Raw genomic sequence first — 22702 nt, 5'->3', positions numbered from 1 at the left:
GAGGTTTGTACAGATTGTGTGACTAATTACCATAAAAATTAATTATGGCTCAGAAATGAGAAAGGTGTACTCACTCTATCACAATGTCCCATTTACAAAACAAGGCTTTAAAAAATAACCAAAGATCCGTGCAGTACTTTTATGAAACCATGGTCAATTTCCAACTATTTCTTTAGTTGTCTAGAAATTCAGAGTGCTAAGTTCAACCAGTCTGTGATGGATTACATGTTAAGAGCCTCTTACTGAATGAGCATATGTAAGATCTTTCTTACATTGTCATTGGGTGAAGAATATCTAGTTTTAGGATTGCCTTTTCCACTGGGAGGCTGGACACTGATTAATTCACCTTCTACAAATTACTGCCTTTAGTTTTTGTCTTCTGACTCCAACCTTAAGTTTCTTATTACAATCTAATTTAATAACTTAAAAATCTGCTTCAGGCCATGAACTCTAATTTCTTTTGTATTCCCAAATGTTTACCTGATGGGTCAGTACAGAGTAAGTGTTTATAAATATGTATTGAAATAAGAAAACTAAATGTGTGATGTAGAGAACAAACATATGGACACCAGGGGGGGAAAGTGGTGGGGATGGTGGTGGTGGGATGAATTGGGAGATTGGGATTGACATGTATACACTGATGTGTATACAATAGATGACTAATAAGAACCTGCTGTATAAAAAAACAAATAAAATTCAAAAAAAAAAGAAAAAGAAAACTAAATGTGTAATAAACCTAATTATGTAAATAAGTCTGTATATAAGCACACACACAAATGCACAAATACAGAAAGAAATATCAAAGTATTGAACAGTGATTATTTACAGGTAGTACAATAGTGAATATTACTGAGAGGGATTACATTGAATCTGTATATCACTTTGAATAATATGGATGTTTTACAATATTAATTCTTCAAATTCATGAACATAAAATGTTTCTTTTTTATTTTTAGAATTTTATTTATTTTTTATACAGCAGGTTCTTATTAGTTATCCATTTTATACACATCAGTGTATATATGTCAATCCCACTCTCCCAATTCATCCCACCCCCACCCCCACCCCCCCACCGCTTTCCCCCCTTGGTGTCCATACGTTTGTTCTCTACATCTGTGTCTCTGTTTCTGCCCTGCAAACCAGTTCATCTGTACCATTTTTCTAGGTTCCACATATATGCATTAATATACGGTATTTGTTTTTCACTTTCTGACTTACTTCACTCTGTATGACAGTCTCTAGATCCATCCACATCTCTAAAAATGAACCAATTTCATTCCTTTATATGGCTTAGTAATATGTACCACATCTTCTTTATCCATCATCTGTCGATGGGCATTTAGGTTGCTTCCGTGACCTGGGTATTGTAAATAGTGCTGCAATGAACATTGGGGTGCATGTGTCTTTTTGAATTATGGTTTTCTCTGGGTATATGCCCAGTAGTGGGATTGCTGGATCATATGGTAATTCTACTTTTAGTTTTTTAAAGAACCTCCATACTGTTCTCCATAGTGGCTGTATCAATTTACATTCCCACCAAGAGTGCAAGAGGGTTCCCTTTTCTCCACCCCCTCTCCAGCATTTGTTGTTTGTAGATTTTCTGATGATGCCCATTCTAACTGGTGTGAGGGGATACCTCACTGTAGTTTTGGTTTGCATTTCTCTAATAATTAGTGATGTTGAGCAGCTTTTCATGTGCCTCTTGCCCATCTGTATGTCTTCTTTGGAGAAATGTCTATTTAGGTCTTCTGCCCATTTTTGGATTGGGTTGTTTGTTTTCTTAATATTGAGCTTCATGAGCTAATGGTTTATCAATTTTGTTTATCTTCTCAAAGAACCAGCTTTTAGTTTTATTGATCTTTGCTATTGTTTTCTTTGTTTCTATTTCATTTATTTCGCCTCTGATCTTTATGATTTCTTTCTTTCTACTGACTTTGGGTTTTGTTTGTTCTTCTTTCTCTAGTTCCTTTAGGGGTAATGTTAGATTATTTAGTTGACATTTTTCTTGTTTCTTCAGGTAGGCTTGTATTGCTATAAACTTCCCTCTTAGAACTGCTGTCGCTGCATCCCATAGGTTTTGCATCATTGTGTTTTCATTGTCATTTGTCTCTAGGTATTTTTTGATTTCCTCTTTGATTTCTTCAGTGATCTCTTGGTTATTTAGTAATGTATTGTTTAGCCTCCATGTGTTTGTATTTTTTACGTTTTTTTCCCTGTAATTGATTTCTAATCTCATAGCGTTGTGGTCAGAAAAGATGCTTGATATTTCAATTTTCTTAAATTTACTGAGGCTTGATTTGTGACCCAAGGTGTGATCTATCCTGGAGAATATTCCATGTGCACTTGAGAAGAAAATATAATCTGCGGTTTTTGTATGGAATGTCCTAAAAATATCAATTGAATCTATCTGGTCTATTGTGTCATTTAAAGCTTGTGTTTCCTTATTTATTTTCTGTTTGGATGAAATGTTAATTGGTTTAAGTGAGGTGTTAGAGTGCCCCACTATTATTGTGTTACTGTCGATTTCCTCTTTTTTAGTTGTTAGCAGTTGCCTTATGTACTGAGGTGCTCCTATGTTGGGTGCATGTATATTTATAATTGTTATATCATCTTCTTCTTGGATTGATCCGTTGATCATTATGTAGTGTCCTTCCTTGTCTCTTGTAACATTCTTTATTTTAAAGTCTATTTTATCTGATATGAGTATTGCTACTCCAGCTTTCTTTTGACTTCCATTTGCATTTAATATCTTTTTTCCATCCCCTCACTGTCAGTCTGTATGTGTCCCTAGGTGTGAAGTGGGCCTCTTGTAGACAGCATATATATGGGTGTTATTTTTGTATCCATTCCGCAAGTTGTGTCTTTTGGTTGGAGTATTTAATCCGTTCACGTTTAAAGTAATTATCAATATGTATGTTCCTATTACCATATTCTTAATTGTTATGGGTTTGTTTTTGTAGGTCCTTTTCTTCTCTTGTGTTTCCCACTTAGAGAAGTTCCTTTAACATTTGTTGTAAAGTTGGTTTGGTGGTGCTGAATTCTCTTAGCTTTTGCTTGTCTGCAAAGCTTTGGATTTCTCCATCAAATTTGAATGAAATCCTTGCCAGGTAGAGTAATCTTGGTTGTAGGTTCTTCCCTTTCATCACTTTAAATATATCATGCCACTCCATTCTGGCTTGTAGAGTTTGTGCTGAGAAATAAGCTGTTAATGTTATGGGAGTTCCCTTGTATGTCATTTGTTGTTTTTCCCTTGTTGCTTTCAATAATTTTTCTTTGTCTTTAATTCTTGTCAATTTGATTACTATGTGTCTTGGCGTTTTTCTCCTTAGGTGTATCCTGCCTGGGACTCTGCGCTTCCTGGATTTGGGTGACTATTTCCTTTCCCATGTTAGGGACGTTTTCAACTATAATCTCTTCAAATATTTACTCGGGTCCTTTATCTCTCTCTTGTCCTTCTGGGACCCCTGTAATGTGAATGTTGTTGCCTTTAGTGTTGTCCCAGAGGTCTCTTAGGCTGTCTTAATTTCTCTTTATTCTTTTTTCTCTATTCTGTTCCACAGCAGTTAATTCCACCATTCTGTCTAACAGGTCACTTATCCATTCTTCTGCCTCAGTTATTCTGCTATTGATTCCTTCTAGTGTAGTTTTCATTTCAGTTATTGTATTCTTCATCTCTGTTTGTTTGTTCTTTAATTCTTCTAGATGTTTGTTCTTTAATTCTTCTAGGTCTTTGTTAAACATTTCTTGCATCTTCTCAATCTTTGCCTCCATTCTTTTTCCAAGGTCCTGGATCATCCTCACTATCATTATTTTGAATTCTTTTTCTGGAAGGTTGCCTATTTCTACTTGATTTAGTTGTTTTTCTGGGGTTTTATCTTGTTCCTTCATTTGGTACGTAGCCCTCTGCCTTTTCATCTTGTCTATCTTTCTGTGAATGTAGTTTTTGTTCCACAGGCTGCAGGATTATAATTCTTCTTGCTTCTGCTGTCTGCCCTCTGTCTGGTGGATGAGGCTATCTAAGAGGCTTGTGCAAGTTTCCTGATGGGAGGGACTGGTGGTGGGTATAGCTGGCTGTTGCTCTGGTGGGCAGAGCTCAGTAAAACCTTAATCTGCTTAACTGCTGCTGGGTGGGACTCAGTTCCCTCCCTGTTGGTTGTTTGGCCTGAAGCGACCCAACACTGGAGCCTACCCAACTCTTTGGTGGGGCTAATGGCAGACTCTGGGAGGGCTCAAGCCAAAGAGTTCTTCCCAGAACTTCTGCTGCCAGTGTTGTTGTCCTCACAGTGAGCCACAGCCACCCCCCACCTCTGCAGGAGCCCCTCCAACAGTAGCAGGTAGGTTTGGTTCAGTCTCCTATGGGGTCACTGCTCCTTCCCCTGGGTCCCGACGCGCACAGTACTTTGTGTGTGCCCTCCAAAATTGGAGTCTCTGTCTCCCCCAGTCCTGTTGGAGTTCTGCAATGAAATCCCACTAGCCTTCAACGTCTGATTCTCTATGAATTCTTCCTCCCGTTGCCGGACCCCCAGGTTGAGAGGCCTGACGTGGGGCTCAGAACCTTCACTCCAGTGGGTGGACTTCTGTGGTATAAGTGTTCTCCAGTTTGTGAGTTACCCACCCAGCAGTTAAGGGATTTGATTTTATTGTGATTGCATCCCTCCTAGCGTCTCATTTGGCTTCTCCTTTGTCTTTGGATGTGGGGTATCTTTTTTGGTGAGTTCCAGTGTCTTCCTGTCAGTGATTGTTCAGCAGTTGTGATTCCGGTGCTCTTGCAAGAGGGAGTGAGCACACGTCCTTCTACTTCACTGTCTTGAACCAAAATCTAGTGGGTATTATTTATATTCTCCTTATATGATTGTCTCTTTTCCATTTTTTTTTACATAGCATATAGTACTGTTACAAGAAACAGGTTTAATATAAAATTTGAAAATAAAAATGTAATATTAGTTTATCTAATTTATATGTTTGCCTAAAACAAATAGACTGCCACATATTTCTCCAAGAAAGATGAGTTTGGGATTAGCAGAGAATTGCAATTCGGAGTCTGCAGCCATGGCAAAGCCACATGGCAGTCCCCAGAAGGAGAATGCTTTTATAGAGACAAAAAGGAAGTTGGGAGGGCTGTAGTAAACAAAGAGTCTGTGGCTTTTCACTAGCTGAAATCTTGCCAGTAAAGAGGAGGAGTCTTTCTTCTTTCTCTTGGGCTCTGCTGTCTTTACAGGGTGTGAAAGCCCTCTTCTTGTGTCCCAACTCTATTTAATTGAGGTTTCTGTTTATTAACTTTTTATGTATGTCAGATACAGAAACAGCAGGATCCTTAGAATTGATCCCTCAAAACTCTTGGTCCAACTGAATTTCGGTGTTATATAGTTGACAGAGAAACCAGGATTCTTCTAATTCCAATATGTAAATCGGTTTAATAGTCATGAACAGAATAGTTTTGTAGTCATTCTGTTGTAGTGTAGTAATCCAAAACTAATGAGCTTACCTACTCTTTGACTTTATAGGTGCACATTAACTTGAATTTTTTTCTCATTCTTTATAATTAGTATAACTTTTATCTTTGTAGCTGATTTGAAATATGTTTTCATGTTGTTATAGTTTCCCTTTTCATCTTAGTAGTAGAAACATTTGACCTTTAATGTAATGATTCTTGAACCTTTTGAAATTTCCTTTTGTATTTCTGGTCATGGTTAAAAAGGATCATCATTCTTCTTATTTCTCATGCCAGAAATCTGAGAGTCATTCCAGACTTTCCTTCTTTTTCATGTCCACATTAAATTACCACTGAGGTTACATTGAATCTAAGATATCTTTGACTTCTATTTCTTCTTCTTCATTCCCAGTATCATTGGTGCTTCATTATTTTTAGCCTGGTTTATTTTAACTGCCACATTGCTGATCTCTCAGGAGAATGCTACATGTCTAGCTTAGTTCATCTTAGAGCTTTTGTAGAACCTAATGGCAATTACTTAAAATGGTCCCTGATCATTTACTCAATAATCAGTCCAAGACTGTGATATAATTGCAATGTATAGCAATATTTACCAAGCAAGGAGATAGTGAAACTCACTCTTGACTGGTCTTCAGGCAGCTAAAAAAAAAAAAAATTGACATTGATGGTTGCCATTTGAGTGGTGTAGTAAATGGGCAAGGAAGTTGAAATTAATGTATCCTCCAAAAATGGGAGTGGAGGCAGGATTACAGTGACAGTAACAAAATTTAAATTCAGGCACTTTCTTTATTTGAATCCCTTCCAAGGCTCTGGGAAATGAACTGAAACATGTTCAGAGAGTTAAAAATTGAAGGGGGATGTTTGCAAAGGTAAGATATTTAACCCATGATTGATTAAGACCACTGTCTCCTTCAACTTCAGCTTCCCCTCTGACACATGTGCCCTTGTGTCCAGTGACACTGGGGTAATCTTGGCGTTTTTTGGGGATACATAGCTCTAGCAGTACTTCAAACACAAAGTACGTCATGTATGAAGTCAAAATTCTTAAAGCATCCCAGATAATAAAAAATTTCTTTTGATATATTAAAGGCTTTCTATTTTCTCTACATAAAACATTACATTTTTTTTTTGTCATGGGAACAGACATTCAAAGAGTATGCAGCCAGATATGCAAGGGGGAAAATATCATAACCTCTTGTCAGTTAACAATAGTAACTTTTAAAAATTAATTTCTAGATTTTGTGGGATTTACAGTATTTGTCAGCTTTTAATAATTTGAAATGCATGTGAACTATTTTCTTATTACAGCTGACTGTTTTTGTACCTACTTTCATAGCTGTGAATTTGTATTTCTCTTAAAGAGGACCCCCAGATTGTATAAGCTTTAGGCCCACAGAACCTGTGTCTGTCCTTGAATAGAAGGATTTGGGAAAACATTTATGATCTATTATCTTTTGCTGAGTCATCTCTCACTGCTCTTAGTCAGAGACCCAGAACTGTCCCCCTGCTCAAAAAACATGAATTTACTAGGGGTGAAACAGAGAGGATATGTTATCCTAGTTTATGATAGCAAATGCCAAGTGCCTGTACTTTAGTTATTCACATCTGGCTTTGTAAACTATTATAGGCAGGGAACATACCTTTTCCCTTATGGATTTAGTGTAGATCCTAGTATTTGATAAAATGACTGTAATTAAATGTTTATCAACTTAGCATAAAATCTCTTTTCAGGCCATTAATCACTGTCATTTTTTCTTTGGTTGTTAATAAAATGTGATAATTCGATTTAAGATAAATATTATATAAATAGTATGTACTCTAAAGACCTTACTAGATTATTCGTTGGATGCTTTTTCTTTTTTACCTCCTCCTTCACTACCCCCACCCATTGTTGAAAATGTCTTCCTGCCTCTGTATCACCTTTACTTTCCAATCTCTTCTTTTTCAAACATCTAGATTACCTTTTGGTATGCTGATGGGTCAGACTTTCTCTTTCTTAATCCATCGCTTTCATTTACTTCCCAAATTTAGATTCTTGCTTTACTTTTTCTCTTTCCCCCTTGGGAGTTGCTAAGATATGTACAGTTGTTTCCAACTACCGTCTCTGGAGTGATGATTTAGTTGTGGGGCTAATAAAGTTTCACTGTAATTTAAAAGGGAGACTGAAGATGCTTGGCAAGTACTGAATATTCACCTATATTATTTCAAGCGTTACCAGTAAAACCCAGGCTGTTATATAAATTTAAGGGTCCTTACTAAAGATTACAGGGAATCTGGAAAGAGTTAGTGTTACTGAGATTTTTGTGCATGGTGCCAGGTTTTAAAAAACTGTATAATATTGAAGTTTTACCACTCCTATAAAGCGTTTCCCAATAATTTTAGTCCACACCGATGGCTCCTCTTCTTGACTGTCTGAGGCACACATTGTTACTAGCATTTGTACCTTGTGGAACCTCTGAAATAACTGGGTCTTTAAATCTTCCAATTTATCTCCTCACTAAATGCACTTAAAGCTATATTATATGACATTTGAATATATACTTCCTAAAGCTTCTTGTTTTTGAGTACATTATTCGTTCTTAGGAGGCTATTTGGAAATATGGAAAGTATGATGAGATCTTGAGAATTTCACTTTAAAACCAACACATAATCAGAGCAAAGATATACAAAAGACTCCTTTTCGTGACTGAATGGCCCAGGGGTCAATGAAACTTGCTTGTAGCTTGACCGAACGTGTTAAAATATCTCAATAATGTGTCAGTAAGAATGGGTACAAATCAACATGCTAAGTCATTAAGATAAATGTTTGCAGTGCCCATCCACATTCTGTCTAAAAGTGAGTGAGCCTCCATCAGCTGAGTTAGGGTCTGTTTGGTCCTAATGGTTCCGATTAGTGATGAAAGAGTTGTAGTCTATGGACTGTGAGATTTTCCCATCTCATTGATAAGAGCAGATCTATTGTGAGATTAACTTAATCAACCAAGTGCTATTGGTGTTTAATGCATCTGAATCACTTCCTCTGTCTTATTCCCAAACTCAACAAGCACATGACAGTACAGTGGATTTACATATTAAGTGTGTGTAGGGGTGCATCTTAGACCAGGACATAATTTGAAATTTGTATATAATCAAAATTATGCCTGAAATCTTTTGAATCACTTTTAAATTCCTAGGACTTAGGCTTAGAAGCTCAAAATCTAATTTATTTCTTTACCTTCCTCCTGTCCCTCCTTTCCTCCCTCCTTCCCTCCCTTCCTCCCTTTTCTCTCTTTCTCCCCGCCACTCTCTCCCCATCCCCTTCCTTCCCTTTTTCTCTCTCCCTTCTCCCTCTCTATTTCTCTTTTTTTTTCTTTGTCCTGGTCCAGTTGGAATATGAGATTTCTTTCAAAGGTAGGAATGAGGGGCAATGGGCACCCAAACAACTTTACCGTATATTACATTACAGTGGTTGAGAGCATGTGATTTGGAGTCCTGTGCTTTTTTTGGAATCTTATATCTTATACTTACTAGCAGTGTGTTACTATAAAATTTAAATACTTTCAGGATATAGGAAAAATTATATGAGGTAAAATTTGTAAAGTTCTTAACATGGGGCTTAGCATGTAAGTGCTATTTAAATGGCAGCCATCAAAATAACCATTCAGTTATGATTTGGAATCCAGAAGAAGTAAGTCTGCATCTTGAAGCCAGTGGAGCAGTCTTGTGGCCATAATTGTTCTGATTCCTCCTCCTTGTAAATGTATGACTTGACATTATCAATTTTTGAGATTCAGTGTATATGTGTCTGCCCCAGAGGAATAAATTCTCCACCCCAAATTATTCTATATTTAAGAGCCAGATCTTACCCCTTAGTAAATTCTTCTTGGGAACGAAGTCTGTTTTGAGGTTTTTGGGGAAAGATGTTGCTAATTTTCATAACATGTATGCTGTAAGGGACTGATAGGATTTTTACATGTCAAGTATAAACCAGGCAATCTTGTATTTTAGCTTTGTTCTGGTAGAAACGGGGTGGAGGGCAGATCAGGACACATAAATACCTACTTTTCTTAGTCATTGTAAGTTAAAATTTGTTTTCATACTCTGTAATACTTCAGCTCATAGATACTTCTTTTAATTATTTAAGGACTATATATAAACACTTGAAAAGAGACTGTAGTTCAGTTATGAAGTGAGGAATTCCTTCACAATGTGAATTATTTCATGCTTTAATTTATCTGTTTTAAGTAAGATGTTCAGATACTTTTAAAGAAATATTTTGTTTAGTAATATAAATGATTGTTCTAAAGAAGAGATGGTACCTCTGCAAAGTTGTTTTTCAAAACCCCCCTCCTATATACTTTTGAGAATCTGGCCAAACTATGAATCTGCCTCCCATGTACTATGCCCACATAATTATATAATTCTGGAAGTAAATTTTGCTAAGAAGGCTAATTTTAAGAGTACTCAAGTAACTTCTTAACTCTGGGTTATTTTGTTACTCAGAGCGAGCCTGAGTAAAGTTTGGACTTTTTCCTGCTTTCAGTGTAGCCAGGAGTAAGACCTGAATGAGTCTACGTATGTTTACATGTATGTGTATATGTATGTAGGTATATGAATGTATGTATTTATATACTCAGGTGTTTTTATAATTTCTTTTCCTTTCATAACTAGGAAGAATTTTAATGGGACACTTGAATTCACTGAGATTTTTCTATTCTAAAATAGAAAGGTAGTTAGTAGAGGGGAAAAAAAATGAAACAAACAAATGAAAAAACCCAAGCAAACAAAAAAAGATTCAATGAGAGATACAAATGAGAAAGTCAATAGTTTGTGCCGCAGGCTCGCCCCACATCCGTACCCCTCCCTTCCCACAGCCTGAGTGAGCCAGAGCCCCCGAATCAGCTGCTCCTTTAACCCCGTCCTGTCTGAGCGAAGAACAGACGCCCTCAGGCAACCTACACGCAGAGGCGGGTCCAAATCCCAAGCTGAACCCTGGGAGCTGTGCGAACAAAGAAGAGAAGGGGAAATCTCTCCCAGCAGCCTCAGGAGCAGAGGAATAAATCTCTACAGTCAACTTGATGTACCCTGCATCTGTGGAATACCTGAATAGACAACGAATCATCCCAAATTGAGGAGGTGGACTTTGGGAGCAAAGATATATATATATTTTTTCCCTTTTTCTCTTTTTGTGAGTGTGTATATGTATGCTTCTGTGTGTGATTTTTTCTTTATAGCTTTACTTTTACGATTTGTCCTAGGGTTCTGTCTGTCTGGTTTTTTTTCTCATTAGTTTAAAAAATTTTTTTCTTAATAATTATTTTTTATTTTAATTACTTTATTTTACTTTATTTTATTTTATCTTTTTTCTTTCTTTCTTTCTTTCTTTCTTCATTCCTTCGTTCATTCGTTCATTCCTTCTTTCTTTCCTTCCTTTCTTTCTTATTTTTCTCCCTTTTATTCTGAGCCATGTGGATGAAAGGCTCTTGGTGTTCCAGCCAGGTGTCAGGGCTGTGCCTCTGAGGTGGGAGAACCAAGTTCAGGACACTGGTCCACAAGAGACCTCCCAGCTCCATGTAATATCAAACGGCGAAAATGTCCCAGAGATCTCCATCTCAATGCCAAGACCCAGCTTCACTCAATGACCAGCAAGCTACAGTGCTAGACACCCTATGCCAGACAACTAGCAAGACAGGGACACAACCCCATCCATTAGCAGAGAGGCTGCCTAAAATCATAATATGGCCACAGACACCCCAAAACACACCACCAGATGTGGACCTGCCCACCAGAAAGAAAAGATCCAGCCTCATCCACCAGAACACAGGCACTAGTCCCCTCCACCAGGAAGCCTACACAATCCACTGAACCAACCTTAGCCACTGGGGACAGACACCAAAAACAACGGGAACTACGAACCTGCAGCCTGCGAAAAGGAGACCCCAAACACAGTAAGTTAAGCAAAATGAGAAGACAAAAACACACAGCAGATGAAGGAGCAAGGCAAAAATCCACCACACCTAACAAATGAAGAGGAAATAGGCAGTCTACCTGAAAAAGAATTCAGAATAATGATAGTAAAGATGATCCAGAATCTTGGAAATAGAATAGACAAAATGCAAGAAACATTTAACAAGGACGTAGAAGAACTAAAGAGGAACCAAGCAATGATGAAAAACACAATAAATGAAATTAAAAATAGTCTAGAAGGGATCAATAGCAGAATAATGGAGGCAGAAGAACGGATAAGTGAGCTGGAAGATAAAATAGTGGAAATAACTACTGCAGAGCAGAATAAAGAAAAAAGAATGAAAAGAACTGAGGACAGTCTCAGAGACCTCTGGGACAACATTAAACGCACCAACATTCGAATTATAGGGGTCCCAGAAGAAGAAGAGAAAAAGAAAGGGACTGAGAAACTATTTGAAGAGATTATAGTCGAAAACTTCCCTAATATGGGAAAGGAAATAGTTAATCAAGTCCTGGAAGCACAGAGAGTCCCATACAGGATAAATCCAAGGAGAAACAGGCCAAGACACATATTAATCAAACTATCAAAAATTAAATATAAGGAAAACATATTAAAAGCAGCAAGGGAAAAACAACAAATAACACACAAGGGAATCCCCATAAGGTTAACAGCTGATCTTTCAGCAGAAACTCTGCAAGCCAGAAGGGAGTGGCAGGACATATTTAAAGTGATGAAGGAGAAAAACCTACAACCAAGATTACTCTACCCAGCAAGGATCTCATTCAGATGTGATGGAGAAATTAAAACCTACACAGACAAGCAAAAGCTAAGAGAATTTAGCACCACCAAACCAGCTTTACAACAAATGCTAAAGGAACTTCTCTAGGCAGGAAACACAAGAGAAGGAAAAGACCGACAATAACAAACCCAAAACAATTAAGAAAATGGGAATAGGAACATACATATCGAGAATTACCTTAAAAGTAAATGGATTAACTGCTCCAACCAAGAGACATAGACTGGCTGAATGGATACAAAAACAAGACCCATATATATGCTGCCTACAAGAGACCCACTTCAGACCTAGGGACACATACAGACTGAAAGTGAGGCAATGGAAAAAGACATTCCATGCAAATGGAAATCAAAAGAAAGCTGGAGTAGCAATTCTCATATCAGACAAAATAGACTTTGAAATAAAGACTATTACAAGAGACAAAGAAGGACACTATATAATGATCAAGGGATCGATCCAAGAGGAAGGTATAACAATTGTAAATATTTATGCACCCAACATAGGAGCACCTCAATACATAAGGCAAATACTAACAGCCATAAAAGGGGAAATCGACAGCAACACAATCATAGTAGGGGACTTTAACACCCCACTTTCACCAATGGACAGATCATCCAAAATGAAAATAAATAAGGAAACACAAGCTTTAAATGATACATTAAACAAGATGGACTTAATTGATATTTATAGGATATTCCATCCAAAATCAACAGAATACACATTCTTCTCAAGTGCTCATGGAACATTCTCCAGGATAGATCATATCTTGGGTCACAAATTAAGCCTTGGTAAATTTAAGAAAATTGAAATCGTATCAAGTATCTTTTCTGACCACAACGCTATGAGACAAGATTACAATTACAGGACAAAATCTGTAAAACATAAAAACACATGGAGGCTAGACAATATACTACTTAATAACCAAGAGATCACTAAGGAAATCAAAGAGGAAATCGAAAAATACCTAGAAACAAATGACAATGAAAACACGACGAACCAAAACCTTTGGGATGCAGCAAAAGCAGTTCTAAGAGGGAAGTTTATAGCAATACAATACTACCTTAAGAAACAAGAAACATCTCAAATAAACAACCTAACCTTACACCTAAAGCAATTAGAGAAAGAAGAACAAAAAAACCCCAAAGTTAGCAGAAGGAAAGAAGTCATAAAGATCAGATCATAAATAAATGAAAAACAAATGCAGGAAACGAGAGCAAAGATCAATAAAACTAACAGCTGCTTCTTTGTGAAGATAAACAAAATTGATAAACCATTAGCCAGACTCATGAAGAAAAAAAGGGAGAAGACTCAAATCAATACAATTAGAAATGAAAAAGGAGAAGTAACAACTGACACTGCAGAAATACAAAGGATCATGAGAGATTACTACTAGCAACTCTATGCCAATAAAATGGACAACCTGGAAGAAATGGACGAATTCATAGAAATGCACAACCTTCTGAGATTGAACCCGAAAGAAATAGAAAATATGAACAGACCAATCACAAGCAGTGAAATTGAAACTGTGATTAAAAATCTTCCAACAAACAAAAGTCCAGGACCAGATTGCTTCACAGGCGAATTCTATCAAACATTTAGAGAAGAGCTAACACCTATCCTTCTCAAACTCTTCCAAAATATACCAGAGGGAGGAACACTCCCAAACTCATTCTGTGAGGCCACCATCACCTTGATACCAAAACCAAAGATGTCACAAAGAAAGAAAACTACAGGCCAATATCACTGATGAACATAGATGCAAAAATCCTCAACAAAATACTAGCAAACAGAATCCAAGAGCACATTAAAAGGATCATACACCATGATCAAGTGGGGTTTATCCCAGGAATGCAAGGATTCTTCAATATACGCAAATCAATCCATGTGATACACCATATTAACAAATTGAAGGAGAAAAACCATATGATCATCTCAATAGATACAGAAATGCTTTTTACAAAATTCAGCCATTTATGATAAAAACCCTCCAGAAAGTAGGCATAGAGGGAACTTTCCTCAACATAATAAAGGCCATATATGACAAACCCACAGCCAACATCGTCCTCAGTGGTGAAAAACTGAAACCATTTTCCACTAAGATCAGGAACAAGACAAGGTTGCCCACTCTCACCACTATTATTCAAAATAGTTTTGGAAGTTTTAACCACAGCAATCAGAGAAGAAAAAGAAATAAATGGAATCTAAATAGGAAAAGAAGAAGTAAAGCTGTCACTGCAGATGACATGATACTATACATAGAGAATCCTAAGGATGCTGCCAGAAAACTACTAGAGCTAATCAATGAATTTGGTAAAGTAGTAGGATACAAAATTAATGCACAGAAATCTCTAGCATTCCTATACACTAATGATGAAAAATCTGAAAGTGAAATTAAGGAAACACTCGCATTTACCATTGCAACAAAAAGAATAAAATATCTAGGAATAAACCTACCTAAGGAGACAAAAGACCTGTATGCAGAAAATTATAAGACAGTGATGAAAGAAATTAAAGATGATGCAAATAAATGGAGAGATATACCATATTCTTGGATTGGAAGAATCAACATTGTGAAAATGACTCTACTACCCAAAGCAATCTACAGATTCAATGCAATCCCTATCAAACTACCACTGGCATTTTTCACAGAAGTAGAACAAAAAATTTCACAATTTGTATGGAAACACAAAAGACCCCGAATAGCCAAAGCAATCTTGAGAACGAAAAATGGAGCTGGAGGCATCAGGCTCCCTGACTTCAGACTATACTAGAAAGCTACAGTAATCAAGACAGTATGGTACCAGCACAAAAACAGAAATATAGATCAGTGGAACAGGATAGATAGCCCAGAGATAAACCCACGCACATATGCTCACCTTATCTGTGATAAAGGAGGGCAAGCATATACAGTGTAGAAAAGACAGCCTCTTCAATAAGTGGTGCTGCGAAAACTGGACAGGTATATGTAAAAGTATGAAATTAGAACACTCCCTAACACCATACACAAAAATAAACTCAAAATGGATTAAAGACCTAAATGTAAGGCCAGACACTATCTAAACTCTTAGAGGAAAACATAGGCAGAACACTCTATGACATAAATCACAGCAAGATCCTTTTTGACCCACCTCCTAGAGGAATGGAAATAAAAACAAATATAACAAATGGGACCTAATGAAACTTAAAAGCTTTTGCACAGCAAAGGAAACCATAAACCAGATGAAAAGAGAACCCTCAGAGTGGGAGAAAATATTTGCAAATGAAGCAACTGACAAAGGATTAATCTCCAAAATTTACAAGCAGCTCATGCAGCTCAATATCAGAAAAACAAACAACCCACTCCAAAAATGGGCAGAAGACCTAAATAGACATTTCTCCAAAGAAGATATACAGATTTTCAACAAACTGATGAAAGGATGCTCACATCATTAATCATTAGAGAAATACAAATCGAAACTACAATGAGATATCATCTCACACTGGTCAGAATGGCCATCATCAAAAAATCTACGAACAATTAATGCTGGAGAGGGTGTGGAGAAAAGAGAACCCTCTTGCACTGTTGGTGGGAATGTAAATTGATACAGCCACTATGGAGGTTCCTTTAAAAACTAAAAATAGAACTACCATATGACCCAGCATCCCACTACTGGGCATATATCCTGAGAAAACCATAATTCAAAAAGAGACATGTACCACAATGTTCATTGCAGCACTATTTACAATAGCCAGGACATGGAACCAACCTAAATGTCCATCAACAGATGAATGGATAAAGAAGATGTGGCACATATATACAATGGAATATTACTCAGCCATAAAAAGAAATGGAATTGAGTTATTTGTAGTCAGGTGGATGGACCTAGAGTCTGTCATTCAGAGTGAAATAAGTCAGAAAGAGAAAAACAAATACCGTATGTTAACACATATATATGGAGTCTAAGAAAAAAAAATTCATGAGGAACCTAGGGGCAAGACGGGAATAAAGACACAGACCTACTAGAGAATGGACTTGAGGATATGGGGAGGGGAAAAGATAAGCTGTGAGAAAGTGAGAGTGTGGCATGGACATATATACACTATCAAACGTAAAATAGATAGCTAGTGGGAAGCAGCCGCATAGCATAGGGAGATCAACTCGGTGCTTTGTGACCACCTAGAGAGGTGGGATAGGGAGGGTGGGAGGGAGGGAGACGCAGGGGGGAAGAGATATGGGGACATATGTATATGTATAACTGATTCATTTTGTTATAAAGCAGAAACTAACACACCATTGTAAAGCAATTATACTCCAATAAATATGTAAAAAAAAGTCAATAGTTTATCATTTCAGTTTTATAAGGTATAATTGATAATATAAAGTGTTAAGTGGTGAATTTTAAGATATTTAAAGTGTATATTGTGATGTGTATACCTATTGATATAATTATACATTGTGAAAGGATTCTCCTCATCTAGTTAAGTATCACATCCATCACCTCCCATATTTATCTTTTTTTTTTTTTTTTTGGTAAGAACATTTAAGTTCTATTCTCTTAGCAAATTTCAATTATGCAATACAGTGTTATCAGCATGGTATTTATATTTGGAATCTACAAAAAAAGAAAAAAAGTCAAGCTTATTGAAACACAGGGTAGAAATGTATTTGCCAGTGGCTGGGTGGTTAGGAAAACAGCGAGAGATGGTAAAAGGATACCAGCTTTTAGCTCTAAGATGAATAAGGTCCAAGGATCTAATGTATAGAAGTCAATACTGTATATTTTTATTATTTTAAATAATGCATATTTTCTGCAAGATAAATTTCCTCAGTCATTTGTAGCACATTGAGCTTGTGACACATAAGAATTTTATGAAGATAAATTAATGAAATATACTTTGACACTTTTTAACAGCAGGAATGATTTCACCCTTCAGAAATGTCTGAAGCGTGCTTTTATTTTTTCAGCTGCTTTGCATTAGAGAACTTGCATCATGTTGAAGGTGTGGTAGTTTTACACAAGTTTTAGGTGTTCATAGAGTTGAAGTTGATGGTCCCTTTTGTCATTAGTCCTCTGTAGTGTCCCCGTTGAACCCAAATTTTCTATTGCTCTTCCAATTTCTAAGCCCTCCCCCAACCCATATTCTCTATATTGAACTCAGTAAAATTTAGTTCCACCAGAAAGCCTTTTCTTGGCAAAAACCTAGTAACACATAAATTATTTCTTAATTTGCCTACCTTCAAGCACGAGCATTTATGGTCTGTTCCATGAATTACCAACCACACTTGTTTTGGGGCACTTACTGTTGGAAAAGCTCACTGTGGAATTTTCCAAATTAAGTAGGTATAAGGTACACAGAGGGTAATAAAAATGGATATTATCAGCAGAAGACCTTCTTAAGAGACCTCAAAGTGTGACATTTCTGTGGTGGATTTGCTAAGATTTGCAAACTATGGACCTGGGTTTGTCAGCATTCCAAAAGTGGACCCATCCTCCTCAGGAATAGACACTCATTAGCCAAACTCACAGCAGTGTTGTATAAGACTAGAATGCTACTCATTCATCTATGATGAGAAATCTCATTGCCATAAGTCCAGAACACTTGTATTGGCATGACTAGTGCATTCCCTCCTTACAGACTCACATACAATGTGGGGGGGACCTTGTCATCTGAAGGTTGCCTGGAGTCAGAACAAGGGGAGACTTGTTCCAAGGCTTTCTTCTGGGCCATTGTGTATTAACATCTAAGTTTATTTTCATAGGATGGTGTACTTCCCCCTTTGTGTAAGTTCTTGGTGGGGAGGGGCTGTGAGGAGAGCTTCATGATTTTAAATTCCATTATATCTCCAATCTGGACCTCTCAACTGAACTTCTGATCCATATATCTGACTGCCTGCTTCTTTCTTCCACCTGATGTCTAACAGACGTCTCAATTTGGCATGCCCAAGCTGAGAGCCTACATTCTCCTCCTCAGTCCATCACTCCTTTAAATCAACTTCCTGCGGTCTTCACTGTCTCAGTTAATGGCAACTGAGGTATCATCCTCAGGCTCCACTTCTGGTCTTCAGTAAACCCTGTCAACTCTGGCTTCAGTAAACATCCAAAACTGGCCACTTCTTTCTGCCCCACTATTACAACCCTGGTCTGGGTCACTATCACCTTCCACTGGGATTAACGCAGTGGCTTTATATCTGATCTCCTTGCTTCTGACCTTTAATCCCCTACAGTCTAATTTCAACACAGAGCCTAGAGTGATCCTTTTAACACATGTCATATCATGTAACTCCTGAGCTATGAAGGTATAGCTTGAATCTACTGTCTAAATACAGGAAAATGTAGGACCACAGTACTACATATACTCTTGAAATGAAAGTGAGTAACAGAGTTAGCATGACCATGTACGTGATATATAACTGGGAGTTCTCTGAGTTAATGTCTATGCAGAATATGATGTTTCTTAAAGGGCAAGTAATAAAAATGTGCTAACTTGAAGCTTACATGTGTGATTAAAACTCAACGGTAATAACAGCTGGTTAGACTTTAGACAAACAGAATTTTTTAAAGGGGGAATTGGTTAGGATTACTAAGACATGATGATATTAGAAAGCAGAGCAACTTTTAGTACGTTTTTTTATTGTTTTTAAATTTTCCACAGACAGTGCACCCCTTTATTATCTGCATCTGGGGTAGACTACTCCCACTGCCAGCCCTCAGTATACTCCTGGCTTGGGCTTCATTCTGAATGTAACAGGGAATCATTAAAATTTTTGAGTAGAAAAGTGCATCCCAGTTTAGGACTATAAATTGATCATTTATAATATAAAATTGAGACTATAAATCTGATCTTTTGAACTTATTACTTGAAGGTAAGAGCTAGTTAATTTGTTTTTATTGTCTTTGTCTCATTTCTCCAACTAGATTGTCATGTCTTGTAAGGCAGGGAGTGTGTTTCTATTTCTTTGGTATTCTCTATAATATCATATACTATCCTTTATATTCAGTAGATGCTCAATAAATGCTTAGTGACTTCTATGCAGATTCTGAATTATGGGTTCTATGCTATGCTGCAGGGTAAAAATGAACTTGAACCTGGGGGGAAAGGCTCTCCTGGTTACCCAGAGGAGTGTCTCTCTTAGCCAGATCAGAGTGGAGTGAAGCCTGCCTCTGCTATCATGTAGGGTTTACCACAAAATGATTGTCTTGGAAATGTAGTAAGTCTTTCTCGCATCAAATTCAATATAGATTTAAAGGCTTTAGTATTTTTATGTAAGTTAATTCTTGACAATTTGCTGTTCAAGTAGTGATAATAATATACAGATAATCAAATCACTGTTTTGCAAGCCATTTCTCATTTAAAACACCTGCATTGATTTTTTTCACTAGATATTATTTCTGATTCACTCTTGAAAACTGATTTTTCCTTATGATAAATTTAGAAAATAGACAAGATTATTGAAATCAAAAGGCCAGCCCTGCCTTCTTACTAGTTGTGTGACTTATGAACTTTGAGAATGTACCTTAGTTTTTCCATATGTAAGATGGAGATAACCATTCCTATGTCAAAGAGCTCTTTTGAAGATCACTGTAAAGCTCTTAAAAGTATCTGGCATGTAATAAACACTATAAAAGTGCTTTCTATTATTAATAGTAATATTACATGGATGGTTTTCTGGGTAGGCTCTGATTATTAGGTGGGTGCATTTATGCCTAACCCAGCCTTTTAAACTACTTTTGCTTTGTTGCATTCATTTACTGAACAACTTTCTACCACTACTGAGCTTGAAAAATCTTCATCCAGTCCTACTGAAAAGCATACACTGGCATTTTTTAAAAAATGGACTTAATTCTAGAGATATCTCCATTGCATTTTTAAATCCCAAGTTAGCTAACCAAATAAATCAAAACTAATTAGAGCCTAATGCTCACATTTAAGACCACACGTGCAAGTTCTTACCCTATTCAGCTCAGTATTGAAAATTTAGTGCAGAGAGAGGGCTTGTCACAAATGAACACAGGGCCCAAATGTTACCTTTTCCATACTCTTAACTCTGAGGGTAAAGATCTGATATACAATTTCTCTCTCTTTCCTCCCTCTTTCCTCTTTTCCCTCCTTCTCATACATATTTATTAGGAATTTACTATATCTCATGCATTGTGTTAGATTGAGGGGATATAGTAGTGAACATGTCATCCATAGTTTTTGTTCTGTCTCATGGGACAGTTTAGTAGAGATGACAGATGATAAACAGCAACAACAACAAAGATACAGATATATGCATAATTACAAGTTGTATCTAACACTTTACCATATTTCCATTTTCCCACCAAAAGGACAAAAGATGTTCTGGGGAAATTCATTTGGATGTAATTTTTTACATGAAAAACATCCTTCCACATGGTGTCAAAACAAATAAAATACTTAATACTTAAAATACTTCAGAAAAATATTTAACCAAGGAGGTGAAAGACCTGTATACTAAAGACTATAAGACATTGATGACATAAATTACAAATAAATGGAAAGATATTCCCTACTCATGGATTGGAAGAATTAATATTGTTAAAATGTCCATACTACCCAAAGCTATCTATAGATTTAATGCAATCCCTGTCAAAATTCCAATGGCATTTTGCACAGAACTAGAGCAAACAATCATAAAGTCTGTATGGAAACACAAAAGACCCCAAATAGCCAAAGCAGTCTTGGGAAAGAACAAAGCTGGAGGCATCATGCTGCCTGATTTCAAACTATATTACAAAGCTATAGTAATCAAAACAATTATGGTATGGACGTGAAAACAGACACATAGATCAATGGAACAGAATAGAGCCCAGAAATAAACCCACACATATATGGTCAGTTAATTTATGACAAAGGAGCCAAGAATATACAATGGGGAAAGTCTATTCAATAAATACTGTTGAGAAAACTGGAGAGCTACATGCAAAACAATGAAACTGGACCACTATATTACACCATTCACAAAAACTAACTCAAAATGGATTAAAAACTAGAATGTGAGACCTGAAACTATAAAACTCCTAGAAGAAAACGTGAGTGATAAGCTTCTTGACATAGGTCTTAGTGATGATTTTTTGGATTTGACACTAAAAGCAAAGGCAACAAAAGCGAAAATAAGTGGGACTACAACAAACTAAAAGGCTTCTGCACAGTGACGGGAACCATCAACAAAATGAAAAGGCAGCCTATTGAATGGGAGAAAGTAGTTGCAAATCATATATTTGGTAAGGGGTTAATATTCAAAACCTAACGAACTCATACAACTCAATAGCAAAAAAACCCAAACAATCAATTAAAAAGTGGGCAAAAGATCTGAATAACCATTTTTCCAAAGAAGACATACAAATGGCCAACAAGTACATGAAAAGGTGTTCAACATCACTAATCATCAGGGAATTGCAAATCAAAACCACAATGAAATATCACCTCACACTGGTTAGAATGGCTATTATCAAAAAGACAAGAAATGACAAGTGTTGGCAAGGATGTGGAGCAAAGGGAAGCCTTGTGCACTGTTGGTGGGAATGTAAATTGGTACAGCCACTATGAAAAACAGTATGAAGGTTACCCCCAAAATTAAAAATGATCTTATGATCAAGCAATTCCACTTCTGGGTATTTATCTGAATAAAATGAAAACATTAACTCAAAAAATATATTCATTCTATGTTCATTGCAGCACTGTTTACAATAGCCAAGACATAGATGCAGCCTAAGTGCCCACCTACAGATGAATGGATGAAGAAAATGTGGCATATATACATACACATACTGGGATATTATTCAGCCATAAAAAGAAAGAAGTCTTGTCATTTTTGACAGCAGGGATGGACCTTGAGGGCATTATGCTAAGTGAAATGTCAGACCAAAGAAGGCAAATACCGTATGATTTCACTTATATGTGGAATCTAAAACAAAAACAAGACTGAACTCATAAGATACAGAGAACAGATTGGTGGTTGCCAGAAGTAGGGGTTTTGTGGGGTAGGCAAAATGGGTAAAGGGTTCAAAAGGTACAGACTTCTAATTATAAAATGAGTAAGTCCTGGGGATGTAATGTACAGCCTGGTAGCTATAGTTAATAATATTGTGTTGTATATTTGAATGATGCTTAGTAAATCTTAAAAGTTCTCATCACAAGAGAAAAAAAATTGTAACTATGTGTGGTGATGGGTGTTATTTAGATTTATCGTGGTGATCATTTTGCAATATGTACAGATACCGAAGCATTATATTGTACACCTGAAATGAATGTAATGTTACTTATCAACCATATATTGATTAAAAAAAGAAAAAAGAAAAATATCCTTCCAAAGTTTTCTTCAAATTTCTTCAATTCTTCAAATTGATTAAAAAAAGAAAAAAGAAAAATATCCTTCCAAAGTTTTCTTCAAATTCTTCAAATTTCTTCAAATTTTCTTCAAATTCTGTATGCAAAGTTGATTTCACTTCCATTTCTACGTAATACTATGTATTATATTTCATAATACATAATAATGTAGGCCAGT

At 36.5% G+C, this 22702-nt stretch overlaps 1 protein-coding gene across 5 annotated transcripts in view; it reads left to right on the top strand.

Moving 5' to 3' along the window:
• HMCN1 (hemicentin 1) overlaps nt 1-22702 on the top strand; it is a 507647-nt gene that overhangs the window by 159749 nt on the left and 325196 nt on the right. The window lies entirely within an intron of this gene.

This window comes from Balaenoptera physalus (genome assembly GCF_965194825.1).
Source record: "Balaenoptera physalus genome assembly, chromosome: 1".
Taxonomy (NCBI): Eukaryota; Metazoa; Chordata; class Mammalia; order Artiodactyla; family Balaenopteridae; genus Balaenoptera; species Balaenoptera physalus.
This window is presented reverse-complemented; position numbering and strand designations above follow the sequence as displayed.